The sequence below is a fragment of the Rhinolophus ferrumequinum genome, chromosome 4 (assembly GCF_004115265.2).
Source record: "Rhinolophus ferrumequinum isolate MPI-CBG mRhiFer1 chromosome 4, mRhiFer1_v1.p, whole genome shotgun sequence".
NCBI lineage: Eukaryota > Metazoa > Chordata > Mammalia > Chiroptera > Rhinolophidae > Rhinolophus > Rhinolophus ferrumequinum.
Window position 1 is genome coordinate 43,926,881 of NC_046287.1, and position 14,596 is coordinate 43,941,476.

The 14,596-nt window shown below is 37.4% G+C and overlaps 1 protein-coding gene across 1 annotated transcript in view; it reads left to right on the top strand.

The window, feature by feature from the left end:
* Positions 1 to 14,596, top strand: part of FARP1 (FERM, ARH/RhoGEF and pleckstrin domain protein 1) — a 282,515-nt gene that overhangs the window by 35,416 nt on the left and 232,503 nt on the right. The window lies entirely within an intron of this gene.

Genomic DNA, 14,596 nt, shown 5'->3' on the forward strand with positions numbered 1-14,596 from the left:
ATCTTTGTTCATTTCTGTCCGGCCTATTTCACGTAGCATAATGTCTTCAAGGTTCATCCATATTGTAGCATGTGTCAGAATTTCCTTCTTTTTTAAGGCGGAATAATATTGCATTGTATGCATACACCACATTTTCTTTCTTCCCTTATCTGTTGATGGACACTTGGGTTGCTTCCGCCTTTTGGCTGTTGTGAATAATGCTGCTCTGAACATGGGTGTACAACTATCTGTTCAAATCCCTGCTTTCACTTCTTTTGGATACATACCCAAAAGTGGAATTGCTGGATCATATGTTAATTCTGTTTAATTTTTTGAGGTAACACCGTATCATTTTACATAGCTCATTCATCATTCTTGACCTGGAAATTAATACAACTTTCCAAAATGATTTCATTCTTGTTGATTGTATCCCTTCCCACGCAGATAGTATGTCTTTCTGTGAATTTTATCTTTTGTGATTGGTGTACTTTCAACACATCATATATTTGAATGTATAAACTGTGATGTGATCACCCAATTAAATGTAAAAATGTTATCATAACATAAGGCATAATATGATAAGTTACAGAAGAGAAATACAATATGCTCTGAGCACTTAAATGGAGAGGAACAGGAAAAATTGTGCGGAGGATGTGGCATTTGAGATAATCTTTGATAAAGGAGTAAAATGTTGCCAAGTGGAGATTTGGGGAAGGCTGATCCAGGTAGAGGTAAGAAAAGGAGGCTCTGTGTACTGAGAAGAGATAAAGTCCAGAAAGGTAAGTTTGGGTCATTTTAAGGGAGGGACCTTGAATGTCAGTCTAAATTTATTCAATTTTGTAGGTATTGGAAAGCTATGAAAGGCTTTTTAGTTAGAGAGTAATACAATTGTAGTATATTTACAAAAGCCATTTGGCCGTTGAAATAATCTAGTGGAGAAGTCTGATGGGGAAATGAAAAATTACTTCTTTTGTTCCCATTTTCCTCTTATTGATGTAATGCTCATGATCAGAGTTTTGTTTGATTTTTGTCTATCACCTTTTTACCTTTATTTACATCATTCTATTAAATATGACATGTAATATGTGTGTCGAACATTCTTAAGGGAGTCAATAAAGTAATTAAGACAATTAGTTGTGGCCTGTGAAAGATCAAACACAAATCCTGAGGGGAAACGTATTCAAATAAGGTATTTCAAGTGGTGAGAGCAAATATTCGCCAAGCTCCGAAGTCCTTGCAATGGGTGCGGTGTTTGCTCTGCGGAACATGAGTTGGCAGTGTTACCGATTTGAATGTGGCTCTTGGTCATCCTCCCGGGTGTGTTGCCTCTTCTGGTGTAGCTGTCCCATGTCCCATATTTTGGCAGTGCCCGTGAGGGCAAAGACTCCATTTTGTTCACAGCTCTATCCTGAATGTCTAGAACAGTTGCTGTAAGAAAGAAGCCCCAGTATATACTTGTTGAATGAAGTTGCAAGATACAAAGGTGAGGTTAAGCTATTCTAAGGGTTTATAGTAATGCCCTCAACCTTGTCTATTTCCTGAACTGCTCAAGTTCACAGCCTCTCTGTGGCACCGAGGACAGTGACGGCTGAGCTGGTCACAGTGGATGCCCTTTGAAGGAGCCCGACTGCCCCTTTCCTAGAGATGAGTCCCTGAGTAGTTAACAGGAGTGCTTGTTCTGGATATCCAAGATACGACAAGTGGGCCTAGACTAATCCTCTAATTACGTGTGGTGGGGAAAAGCGTGGGCCTCTGGCCCCAGGATGTTTCCCAGGTTGAAACTCCAGGCTGGCGCGCACTGAGACGGGGCATGGAGGGTTGCCAGCACCGTGGTTGTCGGACTTGGTCGGCTTCCCAGCTGCCTGCGCTTGGGGGTGGTAGACAGCGTGCTTCCTCTTTTACCTGGTGTGTGATGCAGGACCAGTCCCATTACGTACCCGGGAGTGAAGACGGCTGGGTGCTGGTTCATAGAGATGTGCTCATTAACAAGGCGGAAGGTTTAGGGGAGCAGGAAGCATGAACTCAGGCTCTCGAAAGGATTTTAAGTAGATTGGGCAGCTGAGCAGGCTTCTTAAGGTCGTGATGATCAGGAATGACAATTTTTTTGTTGTTGTTGTAATCATCAAACAGTACAAGAAAAGCATTTAAATTATATTTAAGGCCTTTAATTTTTAATACATTCTTAAGTAAATGTTCGGTGTCTACTTAGGTTACCATTGGCTGCTTTAGACGAGTTTTACAGAGGATACCTGTTCATTTTTCGCCTCATTTTGGTCAGTGTTATAGGTAGACGGTAACTGCTTTTGGTTATGTGAGAGTAATTCAAGATTCTGCTGTGACCCCTGCTATTATAATGAGCAGAACAGACAAGGATTTGAATAAAAGACAAATTAGCCAGATTAGGTAAATCATAGGAATAGAAATTCCCTAACCAATGTTTTAAAATTAAATATTCAATACACAGAATATTTCCTTATTGTTGCCATGCATATATTACAAAGACTTCTCAAGTAGAGCAGAGCTGAATTTTTAATGCAGAAACTAGTTTGAAGCCTATACAATAAACGTATTTTGAATTTTTATTTTTAGTTCACCAGAAAATATTTCAGATACAGCTAGTGTATTACCAGAAATTGAGGAGCAACATCTGAGATTTGTGATTTCTGTTAATGGAAGCCTTTTGGGTGATTCTTATCGAAAAGATTAATTATCTTTTTTTTCTCATTTAAGTTCTCCATCTTCATATTATACAGTATTTCCTTTACTAAAAATGTCTGTATGTAATGACTGAGATTTGCCCTCTGTCTTTTGCCTGTTACCGTTATATCATTCCTTTTTGTCCCTGTCCCTTTCGTTTTTTTTGACCCTGTGTATAATAGCTTTTATATTAACTTTCTCTTTTTGAGCTCACCTGCTGAAGAATTGTTGCTTAGCAATGACTAGGTGTCTGCATTGGCAGGGGGATTAAAGCAATCTCCACTCCTTTGTTACTTTCTTTTAAAAATATTTTACCACAGTCTTCTTTCTGCAAGGTTATTTTGCATTAACATATGAAGAAAATCGATTCTCTTCCTGTGTTGTACCTTTATATCATCATAATGAACAGTAAAACTGAAAAATGTCTTTCTCTTAGGCTATTCTTTTTTTTTTTTAAATTAAAGTTTATTGGCGTGACAATTGTTAGTAAACTTACATAGATTTCAGGTGTACAATTCTGTAATACATCATCTATATATCACATTGTGTTCACCACCCAGAGTCAGTTCTCCTTCCATCACCATCTGTTTGATCCCCTTTACCCTCATCTACCACCCCCCTCCCCCTTACCCTCTGGTAACCACTACACTATTGTCTATGTCTATGAGTTTCTATTCCTTCATTTGTTTGCCTTGTTCTTTTGTTGTTTTTAGTTTTATAAACCACGTATCAGTGACATCATATGGTTCTCTACTTTTTCTGTCTGACTTATTTCGCTTAGCATTATAATCTCAAGATCCACTCATGTTGTCACAAATGGTCCTATTTCATCTTTTCTTACTGTCAAATAGTATTCCATTGTGTATATATACCACAACTTCTTTATCCATTCATCTATCAAAGGACACTTTGCTTGTTTCCATGTCTTGGCCACCATAAATAAAATTGCAGTGAACATTGGAGCACACATGTCTTTATGCATAAATGTTTTCAGAGTTTTTGGGTAGATACCCAGGAGAGGGATTGCTGGGTCATATGGTGATTCTATTCTTAATTTTTTGAGGAACCTCCACACTGCCTTCCATAATGGCTGCATCAGTCTGCATTCCCACCAACAGTGTATGAAGGTTCCTTTTCCTCCACAGCCTCTCCAACACTTGTTACTATTTGTCTTGTTGATGATAGCCATTCTGACTGGGGTGAGGTGATACCTCATTGTGGTTTTGATTTGCATTTCTCTGATGATTAGTGATGTTGAGCATTTTTTTCATATGTCTATTTGCCATTTGTGTGTCCTCTTTGGAGAAATATCTTTTCAGGTCCTCTGCCCATTTTTCAATTGGGTTGTTTGTTTTTTTGTTGTTGAGTTGTATGAGTTCCTTGTATATTTTGGATATTAGCCCCTTGTCAGAGGCACTGTTTGCAAAAATCTTCTCCCATTTAATTGGTTGTCTCTTTATTTTGTCGATGGTTTCTTTTGCTGTGCAGAAGCTTTTAACTTTAATATAGTCCCATTCATTTATTTTAGCTTTTACTTCCCTTGCCTTTGGAGTCAAATTCATAAAATCCTCTTTGAACCCAAGGTCCATAAGTTTAGTACTTATGTTTTCTTCTATGCAGTTTATTTCAGGTCTTATGCTTAGGTCTTTGATCCGTTTTGAATTAATTTTGGTACATGGTGACAGACAGCAGTCCAGTTTCATTCTTTTGCACATGGCTTTCCAATTCTCCCAGCACCATTTATTGAAGGGGCTGTCTTTTCTCCATTGTATGTTTTTGGCTTCTTTGTCAAAGATTATCTATCTATAATTTATGTGGGTTTATTTCTGGGTTCTCAATTCTATTCCATTGGTCTATGTGTCTGTTTTTCTGCCAATACCATGCTGTTTTGATTATTGTTGCCCTGCAGCACAAGCTAAAGTCAGGGAGTGTGATACCTCCAGCATTGTTCTTTTTTCTTAGTATTGCTTTGGCTATTCAGGGTCTTTTGTGGTTCCATACAATTCCGATGATTTTTTTGTTCTATTTCTTTAAAAAATGCCACTGAGATTTTGATGGGGATTGTATTAAATCTGTATATTGCTTTGGGTAATATGGCTATTTTTAACTATGTTGATTCTTCCAATCCGTGAGCATGGCATGTCTTTCCATTTCTTTGTGTCTTCTTCAATTTCTTTTAAAAATGTCTTATAGTTTTTAGCACATAGGTCTTTCACATCCTTGGTTAAGTTTATTCCTAGGTATTTTATTCTTTTTGTTGCAATTGTAAAAGGAATTGTTTTTATTTCTTTTTCTGAGATTTCATTGTTAGTATATAGGACTTTTGTACGTTGATTTTGTAGCTGGCAACTTTACTATATTCGTTTATTGTTGCTAATAGCTTTTTAGTGGAGTCTTTAGGGTTTTCTATATATAGAATCATGTTATCTGCAAAGAGTGACAATTTAGGGGCCGCCGGATGGCTCAGTTGGTTACAGCGCGAGCTCTGAACAACAGGGTTGTCGGTTCGATTCCCACATGGACCAGTGAGGTGTGCTCTCCACAACTAGATTGAAGGACAACAACTGATGGGTCCTGGAAAAACACACTGTTCCCAATATTCCCCAATAAAAATTAAGAAAAAAAAAGAGTGACAATTTAACTTCTTCATTTCCAATTTTGATGCCTTTTATTTCTTTCTCTTGCCTGATTGCTCTGGCGAGGACTTCCAACACTATGTTGAAAAGCAGAGGTGCTAAGGGACAGCCCTGTCGTGTTCCTAAACGTAGAGCAAAGGGCTTCAGTTTTTCATGTTAATTATGGTATTAGCTGAGGGTTTGTCATATATGGCCTTTGTGATGTTATGGTATTTTTCTTCTATACCTTTTTTATGAAGTGTTTTAATCATAAATGGATGTTGTATTTTGTCGAATGCTTTTTCTGCATCAGTTGATAAAATCATATGATTTTTGTCCTTTATTTTGTTTATATGATGTATCACATTGATGGAGTTGTGTATGTGAACCATCCTTGTGCCCCAGGGATGAATCCCACTTGTTGTGATGAATAATCTCTTTAACGCATTATTGCATTCGATTTGCTACAATTTTGTTTAGGATTTTTGCATCTGTATTCATCAAAGATACTGGTCTGTACTTTTATTTTTTTGTGTTATCCTTACCAGGTTTTGGTATCAGGGTAATGTTGGCCTCATAAAATGAGTTAGGGATTATTGTCTCTTCAGTTTTTTGGAAGAGTTTGAGTAGGACAGGTATTAGATCCCCTTTGAAGGTTTGGTGGAATTCATTAGTGAAGCCTTCTGGTCCCGGACTTTTGCTTCTGGGAAAATTTCAGATGACTAATTCAATTTCCTTACTGGTGATTGGTCTATTTAGATTTTCCAGTTCTTCGTGATTCAGCCTAGGAAGGCTATATGTTTCTAAGAACTTGTTCATTTCTTCCAGGTTATTGAATTTGGTGGCATATAGTCCTTCGTAGTATTCTTGGATGATCCTTTGTATTTCTCTGGCATCCGTGATAACTTCCCCTCTTTCATTTCTGATTTTGTTTTTTAGTGTCTTTTCTCTTTTTATCTTAGTGAGTCTAGCCAAGAGTTTGTCAATTTTATTAATCTTTTCAAAGAACCAGCTCTTTGTCACATTAATTTTTTTCTATTGTCTTTTTGTTCTCTATTTCATTTAGTTCTGTTCTGATTTTTATTATTTCCTTTCTTCTGCTGACCTTGGGTTTCGTTTGTTCTTCTTTTTCTAGTTCTTTAAGGTGTAACCTGGGGTTACTTATCTGGGATTTTTCTTGTTTCTTGAGACAGGCCTGTAATGATATAAATTTCTCTTAAAACAGCTTTCAATGCAACCCAAAAATTTTGGTAGAATGTATTTTCATTGTCACTTGTTTCTATGTATCGTTTGATCTCTCCTCTTATTTCTTCTTTGACCCGGTCATTCTTTAAAAGTATGTTTTTTAATCTCCAGATATTTGTGGTTTTTCCTGCTTTCTTTTTGTGGTTGATATCCAATTTCAAAGCCTTGTGATCAGAGAATATGCTTGGTATGATTTCAGTCTTCTTAAATTTGCTGAGGCTAGTTTTGTGTCCCAATATATGATCCATCCTTGAGAATGTTTCATGTACACTAGAAAAAAATGTATAGTCTGATCTTCTAGGATGAAATGCTCTATAAATGTCAATTATGTCCATTTCATCTAATGCGTCATTTAGGGCCACTATTTCTTTATTTACTTTCTGTTTGGATGATCTATCCATAGCTATCAATGATGTATGTAAGTCCCCTATTATAATTGTGTTTTGATCAATTTCTCCCTTTAGTTCTGTTTTTAGTTGCTTCGTATATTTCAATGTTCCCTGACTGGGGGCATAAGTATCGATGACTGTTATGTCTTCTTGTTGTATAGTCCCCTTTATCATTATGAAATGTCCATCTTTGTCTCTTGTTACCTTTTTCACCCTGAAGTCTGCTTCATCTGATATCAGAATGGCTACATCTGATTTTTTCTGGATACCATTTGCTTGGAGTGCCAATTTCCACCCTTTCACTTTGAGCCTATGTTTGTTGTCCCTGTAGCTGAGATGTGTCTCTTGGAAGCAGCGTATTGTTGGGTTTAATTTTTGATCCAATCTGCCACACTGTGCCTTTTTATTGGTGAGTTCAGTCCATTTACATTTAGGGTGATTATTGATATGTGAGGATTTCCTATCATTCTGTCTTTGGTTTTCTGGTAAGACTGTGTCTCCATTGTTTATTTGCCTTTTTGTCGTTGTATATTATTTCTGTGTGGTGGTATTCTATGATGTTTCCCTCTGTTTCTTTTTTTATTATGTTACATATTTCAGTTCTGGATTTTTTTTGAGTGGTTACCTTTAAGTTTATGTAAAAGAAAGTTTCATATTTAGAGTATTCCATTTTCTTCAGCATGCTTACTTTCTCTATTCCCATAATCCGGTTTACTCTCCCCCCTTTTATGTTTTGATTGTCACAGGTTATCCCTATTTATGCTGGTCGAATAGCCTCCTTCAGTATTTCTTATAGTGCAGGTCGTGTGTTAGAAAATTCCCTCAGCTTCTGTATGTCTGGAAAGATCTTTATTCCTCCTTCATATGTAAAGGATATTTTCCCTGGAAATATTATTCTTGGCTCATAATTTCTCTCTTTCAATAGTTTGAATATTTGATTCCACTCTATCCTGGCTTGTAGAGTTTCTGCTGAAAAATTGGATGATAATGTAATGGGTTTTCTTTTGTAGGTTACCGTCTTCTTTTCTCTGGCTGCCTTAAGGATTCTTTCTTTGTCATTAATTTTTGACAGTTTCAATACAGTGTGCCTTGGAGAAGGCCTGTTGGGTTTGAGGTAATTAGGTGTTCTATTTACTTTTTGGATTTGAGGATCCAGTTCTTTCCACAAGTTTGGGAAGTTCTTGTTGACCATTTGTTTGAATATACTCTGTGTTCCCTTCTCTCTTTGGTTTCCTTCTAGTATGCCCATTATTCTTATATTGCTTTTTCTGATGGAGTCAGAAAGTTCTTGTAGAGTTCTTTCATTTCTTTGAAGTCTCAAGTGTCTTTCTTCTTCCATCCATGTCATTTCCAGATTTCTATCTTTGATGTCACTGATTCTTTCCTCCTTCTGGTCAACTCTACTACCTAACCTGGCTATTTCATTCTTCATTTCTTTTACTGAGTTCTTAATCTCCAGAAATTTTATTTGGTTCTTTTTAAAATTTCAGTCTCTTAGTTAAAATGTTCATTTTGTTTTTTGATTATGTTTCTGACTTCATTAAACTTCCTGTCTGTGTTTTCTTGCATCTCATTGAGTTTTTTAGGAACTGCAATCTTGAATTCTCTGTCATTTAAGTCACATATTTCCATGTCTTTAAGTTCATTTTTTGGAGACTTTTCACTTTCTTTCTGAGCTGTCTTGTTACCTTGGTTATTCATGGCAATTAATGATTTATTTCTCTTCCTAGACATCTACAGGAGTGGGTTCTGCAACAGGTTGATAGGATGAGGCCTTTTTTTTGTTTTCCAATAGGTGTTCGTGGAATGTTTTATTTTCTCTCCGACTACAGCCTTTTATTTTCTCTCACACTGCAGTGTTATGTTTTCTCTGCACTATTCCGGCTTCTCACACAATGGGGGGATTCCCTGGAAGGCAGGCTTCTCCTCTGTGAACAGTTCACCTGGGTCATATGGCGCTACCTCCATGGGGGTATGTGGATAGCTTCTCAAATTCCAAAGCTGTTCCTGTGCCAGATTCAGAGCCTGTGTGTTTCAGCAGCTCTGTTCACTCCTGCAGGGATCTGCCCAGATAGGTGGGTGAGGGGCAGGGTGGGTTGTCAGAAGTGGTCCAGAGCAATCGCACTGACCACCACCATAGCCAGTCCTGCTTCCACGGCTCTCTCCCCTTTGCTGGAACTAGTTGGGCCCGAGCCTGAGTCTTTGGACCACAGTTCTCAAAACTGCAAATATTCAGTTCTTTTGATCTGACACTACTACTAGTCTGCTTCTAGCACTGGGCAAGTGGGGGCGGGGCGAGCTCTGGGAGGGTATGGAAGGGCAGCTAGTCTCAGTGCCTAAGGCTTCTGATCTCTGCTCGGCAGTGAGGGGCTTAAACCACCATTTTCAGCCTTTTTCCCTCAGTCTTTTCTCCAAGGTCTCTGCTGTGAGCATTGGGTTCAGCCATGTTATATGATGTCCCCTCAGCCCTGTGGGCCATAAACGGAGCCCTTGCAGTCTGAGTTCTTCCCTCTCCCACAGCTGCAGTAGTTCCCAGATGCAGCAAGCTCGGAGCAGTGAGCTATGTCTGCATCCTGACCTGCAGGGCTCTGTCTCCGCACTTCTCCCTTCCCTCCTCCCCTGCTCACGCAATTGGCCCACCTTTAGGTGAATTCAGTAGTGAGACTCTTTGTCTTGCCTGGCTGCTGTGCAGGGAGTCCTTTGTGGAGTTATAGTTGTTCAATTTGTTGTAAATTCCAGAAGAGATTTCAAGAGGCTCACCTCACGCTGCCATTTTTATGACATAGGCTATTCTTTGTAGAGATACTTTCATTATAAATTGATGTCCAAAGAAGATCCTACGTTTGCTCTGTATATTTTTATTTTGTATCTTTTTGTCTCTCCCAAATGCATTAGAAACAAAATCAAGGTTGACTGATAGATTTACACAGTCCATTTCCTTTTCAACCAGGTAATTTATAGATAGCAAATGTAATATGAAATTTGAAGCACCATATTTTGCCTTGTATAATGTGCTCCCGTGTACAATGTGCACCCATGTTTTTGGCCCACACTTTTAGGGAAAAAAATCTTTTGTTTTAAGGTTTTTAATTTAAATGTTTATTTGTTTATATTTAGATAGTTATGTTTTGCATTATAAAGGAATTTTAGCTTTTATTTTTTCAACATGTCATGGTACAAGAAAGTTTATGTAACAAAAAATTACAAAACACAAGAACAGATACAGGGTACAAGAAATTTTATGTACCCGTAACTAATTTACAATATTTATGCATCATAGAAAGCCAAGAACTCTCTGTCGTTGCAAGTTTGTCGTATGTTCAACAAAACCGACTGTTGTATTCCAGGGTATTATTTTCCATATGGCTATTGTTATTGATTTCTAGAGTTACTCTTTTAACTCATAAGCATAAATAAAAGAAAACATTTATATAGATATGGAATTAGTACTACTTATGTATAATGTGCATCCTTATTTTTCCCTCCCAAATTTGGGCAAAAAAAGTGCGCATTACACATTGCAAGATATGGTAGATCCATAATCTACAGTGTCTTAGTCAGCTCAAACTGCCATAACTGTATACTATAGACTGGATGATTTAAACAGCAGAAATTTATTTCTCACAGTTCTGGAAGCTGGGAAGTCCAAGATCAAGGTGCCAGCTAGTTTGATTCCTGGTGAGGGCTCCCTTCCTGGCTTGCAGATGGCTGCCTTCTCACTGTGTCCTTACGTGTTCTTTCCTTGGTGGGGCATGTGAGGAGGGCAGCTGTTTCTCTCTTCCTTTTCTTATTAGGCCACCAATCCTATCAGATTAGGCCTTCTCCTTTATGACCTCATTCAATCTTATTTCATTCATAAAAGCCCTATCTTCAAATACAGTCACATTAGGGGTTAGGGCTTTAACATATGAATTTGTGGTGGGAGGGAGACACAATTCAGTCCATAGCATATGGTTTCTTTTCTTTTTCTTTTTCCAGTAAAAACAGTTACATAGGCAGTACTTAACTTTAGAATACCAATCACAGATACTCTAACTGTATGAACATTGGCCTTCTACCACCTCTCCTATACTGGCTCCTGGCTCTGTCATCCACCTGTGCCCCAACGCTCGCTAAGAGTGGAAAACTGACACATACAACATGGCCAGGACCTTTATTCCCTGCTGCCCCACACTGATAGAAATTTTATGGGAACTTCCAGTTCTGCCCCAGCCATCATGGTAATCTTGGATGCTGCTACACTGCTGGGTTCCCCACAATGATCTTAATTCTTCCTGCTTCTAAGAGGTCCAACCTGCCAAACTCCTGACACTACAAACCATTGAGAATCTGCCAGGATTCTCAACATCTAAGACACTTCCTTGACTGGTTCCGTCCACTACTCTACTCTAGTGGAGCCAACTTAGGAGTCTCAGAAACAGGTAGAATGAGTATTGGGACATTGACTTTGGCTGCAGAATATACTTTCCAATATAAATGAAACTAAATAGTAGTTAGATTTTGTTTATACTGCTGGTAAGCTTCATTGTGTTGAAATGGGTTTCCCAAGGCTGGCTTGAGAAACTTTCCACCATGCAACAGTGGAAAATGCCCTTTAGGTTCTAAATATTCATCAGTATGGGAGTAAATATGTGGAATATAGCTAGTTCATAATCTATAGACTACCAAGATGAATTTTATCCCATTTCCATCAACACTAGCCATGTAACATTGATTTTTACTTTTTATACTACTTACAAAAAGGAAACTTCAAAAAATTTCTTTTGGCATTGTAAGAAAAATCATTGAATAAAGATAGATATTTTAAACTGACAAGAAAAAAGAGGAAGCCAGAGAAATTTGCCCATATAAGTAAGTAATGAGAAAGGATGCTGTCCCTCCAATTTTCAATGGATATTTTATCAAGCAAAGTAGATTTTATAAGATGTCTGTGTTTCTCTATTTCTTTACCTCAGCAACAAGTTGTAGATTGAAAGGTAGATAGATAGCTCAGCAGTCTTTCACAGTAAGATGCTATGCTGCTAACTCTTGTGTTGTGATAATTTTGGTTGCTGAGTCACCAGAAAACCAGGTTCTTCTTACATTTGTTCATCTCCCCTCATGGAAGAAGTGTGCTGTAGTAAAAACAGCGGGCCGACTTCTTTATTTAGAGTGATGGTATACACTACAAAGAGATGTAATGTGGGTGTTTGGTACATTCTTATTAAATTTTTTCCTGGCATTTCTCTGTGTTAGTGCTTTGTCATCCATGAATATGATTTGCATGCCATTAAAACCTTCATTAAAGCAATTAATGAAAGATACCTGGTAAGTTACAAGATGGGGCCTTTTCTGGAAATCACTATTTAGGGAAATGTTCTTTAATTATTCAAAACTTTCTGGGCACATTGTTCAGTAGCAACCTACTTAACTATATTGTCATCCAGCCCTTATACCCGTCTATTGCACAACCATATCATGAAGATTTCTTCCAAGCACCTAGCTGAAATCCAGCTATGTTACATCTCTAAGAATCTCCTGATCTCCCAGAGTGGAAATCTGTCAAAGACAAAGAGGTGATTGTGGCCTGATTTGTTCTTAATGCACCTATCCTAACTTCTAATGATCATTGCTTCCTTTCCCAAGTTTTCTTATTTATAACAATCCATTTTATTTTGACAGTTGTCCCTTAGCAATGCATTTTAAATTCTAGAACTGACATAAAATTAATATATTCTTTAGTTTCATTGCCTGCTTATTTTCTAGATGGATTTCCGATTGCTTTGTCATGCTCTATAAATATTCTCCATGGATTTTTATAGTGCAGAAAATTTATATGTTAATTTAAAGAAGACTGTTGTAGCTACCGTATTGATTCCTTCTGAATACGAACAGGGTTTTCTCTCCGTTTACTTATGTCTTCTTTAAATTAGCGATAATTGATTGTCTGGATTGATCAAGATAATTATTAATCACAATTAAAAAGTTTAATAGACATAAAGTAGTGAATGTTGGAATGGCAATAATTGTTTATAATGGTTATAGTAAATATGGAACTGTCAGGAGTTTCAGCTTTGAAACTTCTTGTTTGTAAACCGCAGCTGAAGTTGTGCTGTCCGGAGCACATATAAGTAAGTCCCCGTTGATGATCAGGAGGAGAGCTCTACACAGTTGCCCTTTGGAGGATGATCACTCAAAGGCAGCTTGGTTACACATGACATGCAAGCTATACATACATACTGCACATAGCCTTTCTGTGTGATTTATTTAGTGAACGCAAAAGTGGACACTGGGAGATGAGAATGGCTGAGAGTCAAGGGTTTGAAAGGAGGGATCACTGCTCACTGCTGCTCCTTGTTGAAGTGCACTGGCAATGAGTTCTAAATGTCTGAATTCCAGATATGTAAAATGGAAAAGTGAACCCAAATATATGTCTCATTCCAATGAGACATATATTTGGGTTCACTTTTCCGTTTTATAATAGTGACAACTCGAAGACATTAAATTGATGTTCCTTAGCACTATGGAGTTGGAGCTTACGTTTGTGGTTCCTTTCAGCCAACCACTAGGTCCAGTGTTCACGGCAGCCTCTGTAGATGGGCAGCCATATGTCCTCTAACTTGACCTAGGTTTCACCTATCCCTGAAGGCCCAGCTTTCTCTCCTGGCAGTGCTGGGGGCCTTTCTGGAACTCTGTCATCTCCTCTGGAAGATGACTGGGCAGCTCTCCAGGGTATTCCTCACAGGTATGCATGTTTGCCTTTCCCTGTTGATCAAGAAAGGTTCTCTGCCATTTGTCCTGGAGAGGGCCCGACTCTCCTTACTGGCTTCAGATGGGTATCAATTTCACATTGACTTTGGGCCTTCTCAAAAGAAGAAAAATTAAAATAATTTATAATCTCTCCTCCCAAAGTAAACCTATTTGGTATATCTATCACCAGTTGCTATTCAGTGCTCATATAAATAAGAATATTAATAAAGAATATAGGTTCAATTTTTGAATGCCTTTTTTGATATCTAGTAGTTATTATGTGATCGATACTGTCGTTTCTGGTTATAATGAATTAAGTAGATAGTTTCCCATGGGTTATTTCACCTCAATTCCCAACTTAACTTTCACTTATTCATAGTAGATATTCCTTTTGTGTTTTTCGTTACTTAAGTAGGATTTTATTAAGACTTTTTGAGTATAACTGTCTTTTAAAATGTTCTTGTTTTGCTTGGGCTCAAGTAAAATGAGTTTGGGAATATAACATTCTTTTTAAAGAAAAGTTTAACTGTTGAACGTTTGGAAATTTTTCCCAGGCTTATTTATTTATATTGACTTGGGGGAGAGGAGAATTCCATAATTATTTTCTGATTTTTCCTTTTCTTGGTCTTTTCATGTTTTCAATAACATACATGATAATACTTTTTTGTTGTTTAATTTTTACTTATTCTTTGTTTTTGTGTCCTCTTGTTGTTTCAAAATTCTTTAGATAAGGACTTTGTTCATTCTTCTTCCTTATATTGTTGTAGAGGATAATACATTTTCTTTTCAGTGGGACTTTGCTAGAATACCATGTACTTATATTTATATTTGCAATGTTAAAAATATTCTTAGTGACTTTCAAAAAGCATTTTCTTCCAACCAATGTCTTACAGGGTATTTGAACTTGCAAATGATTGGTTGAGTTTTATTGTGTTCTTTATT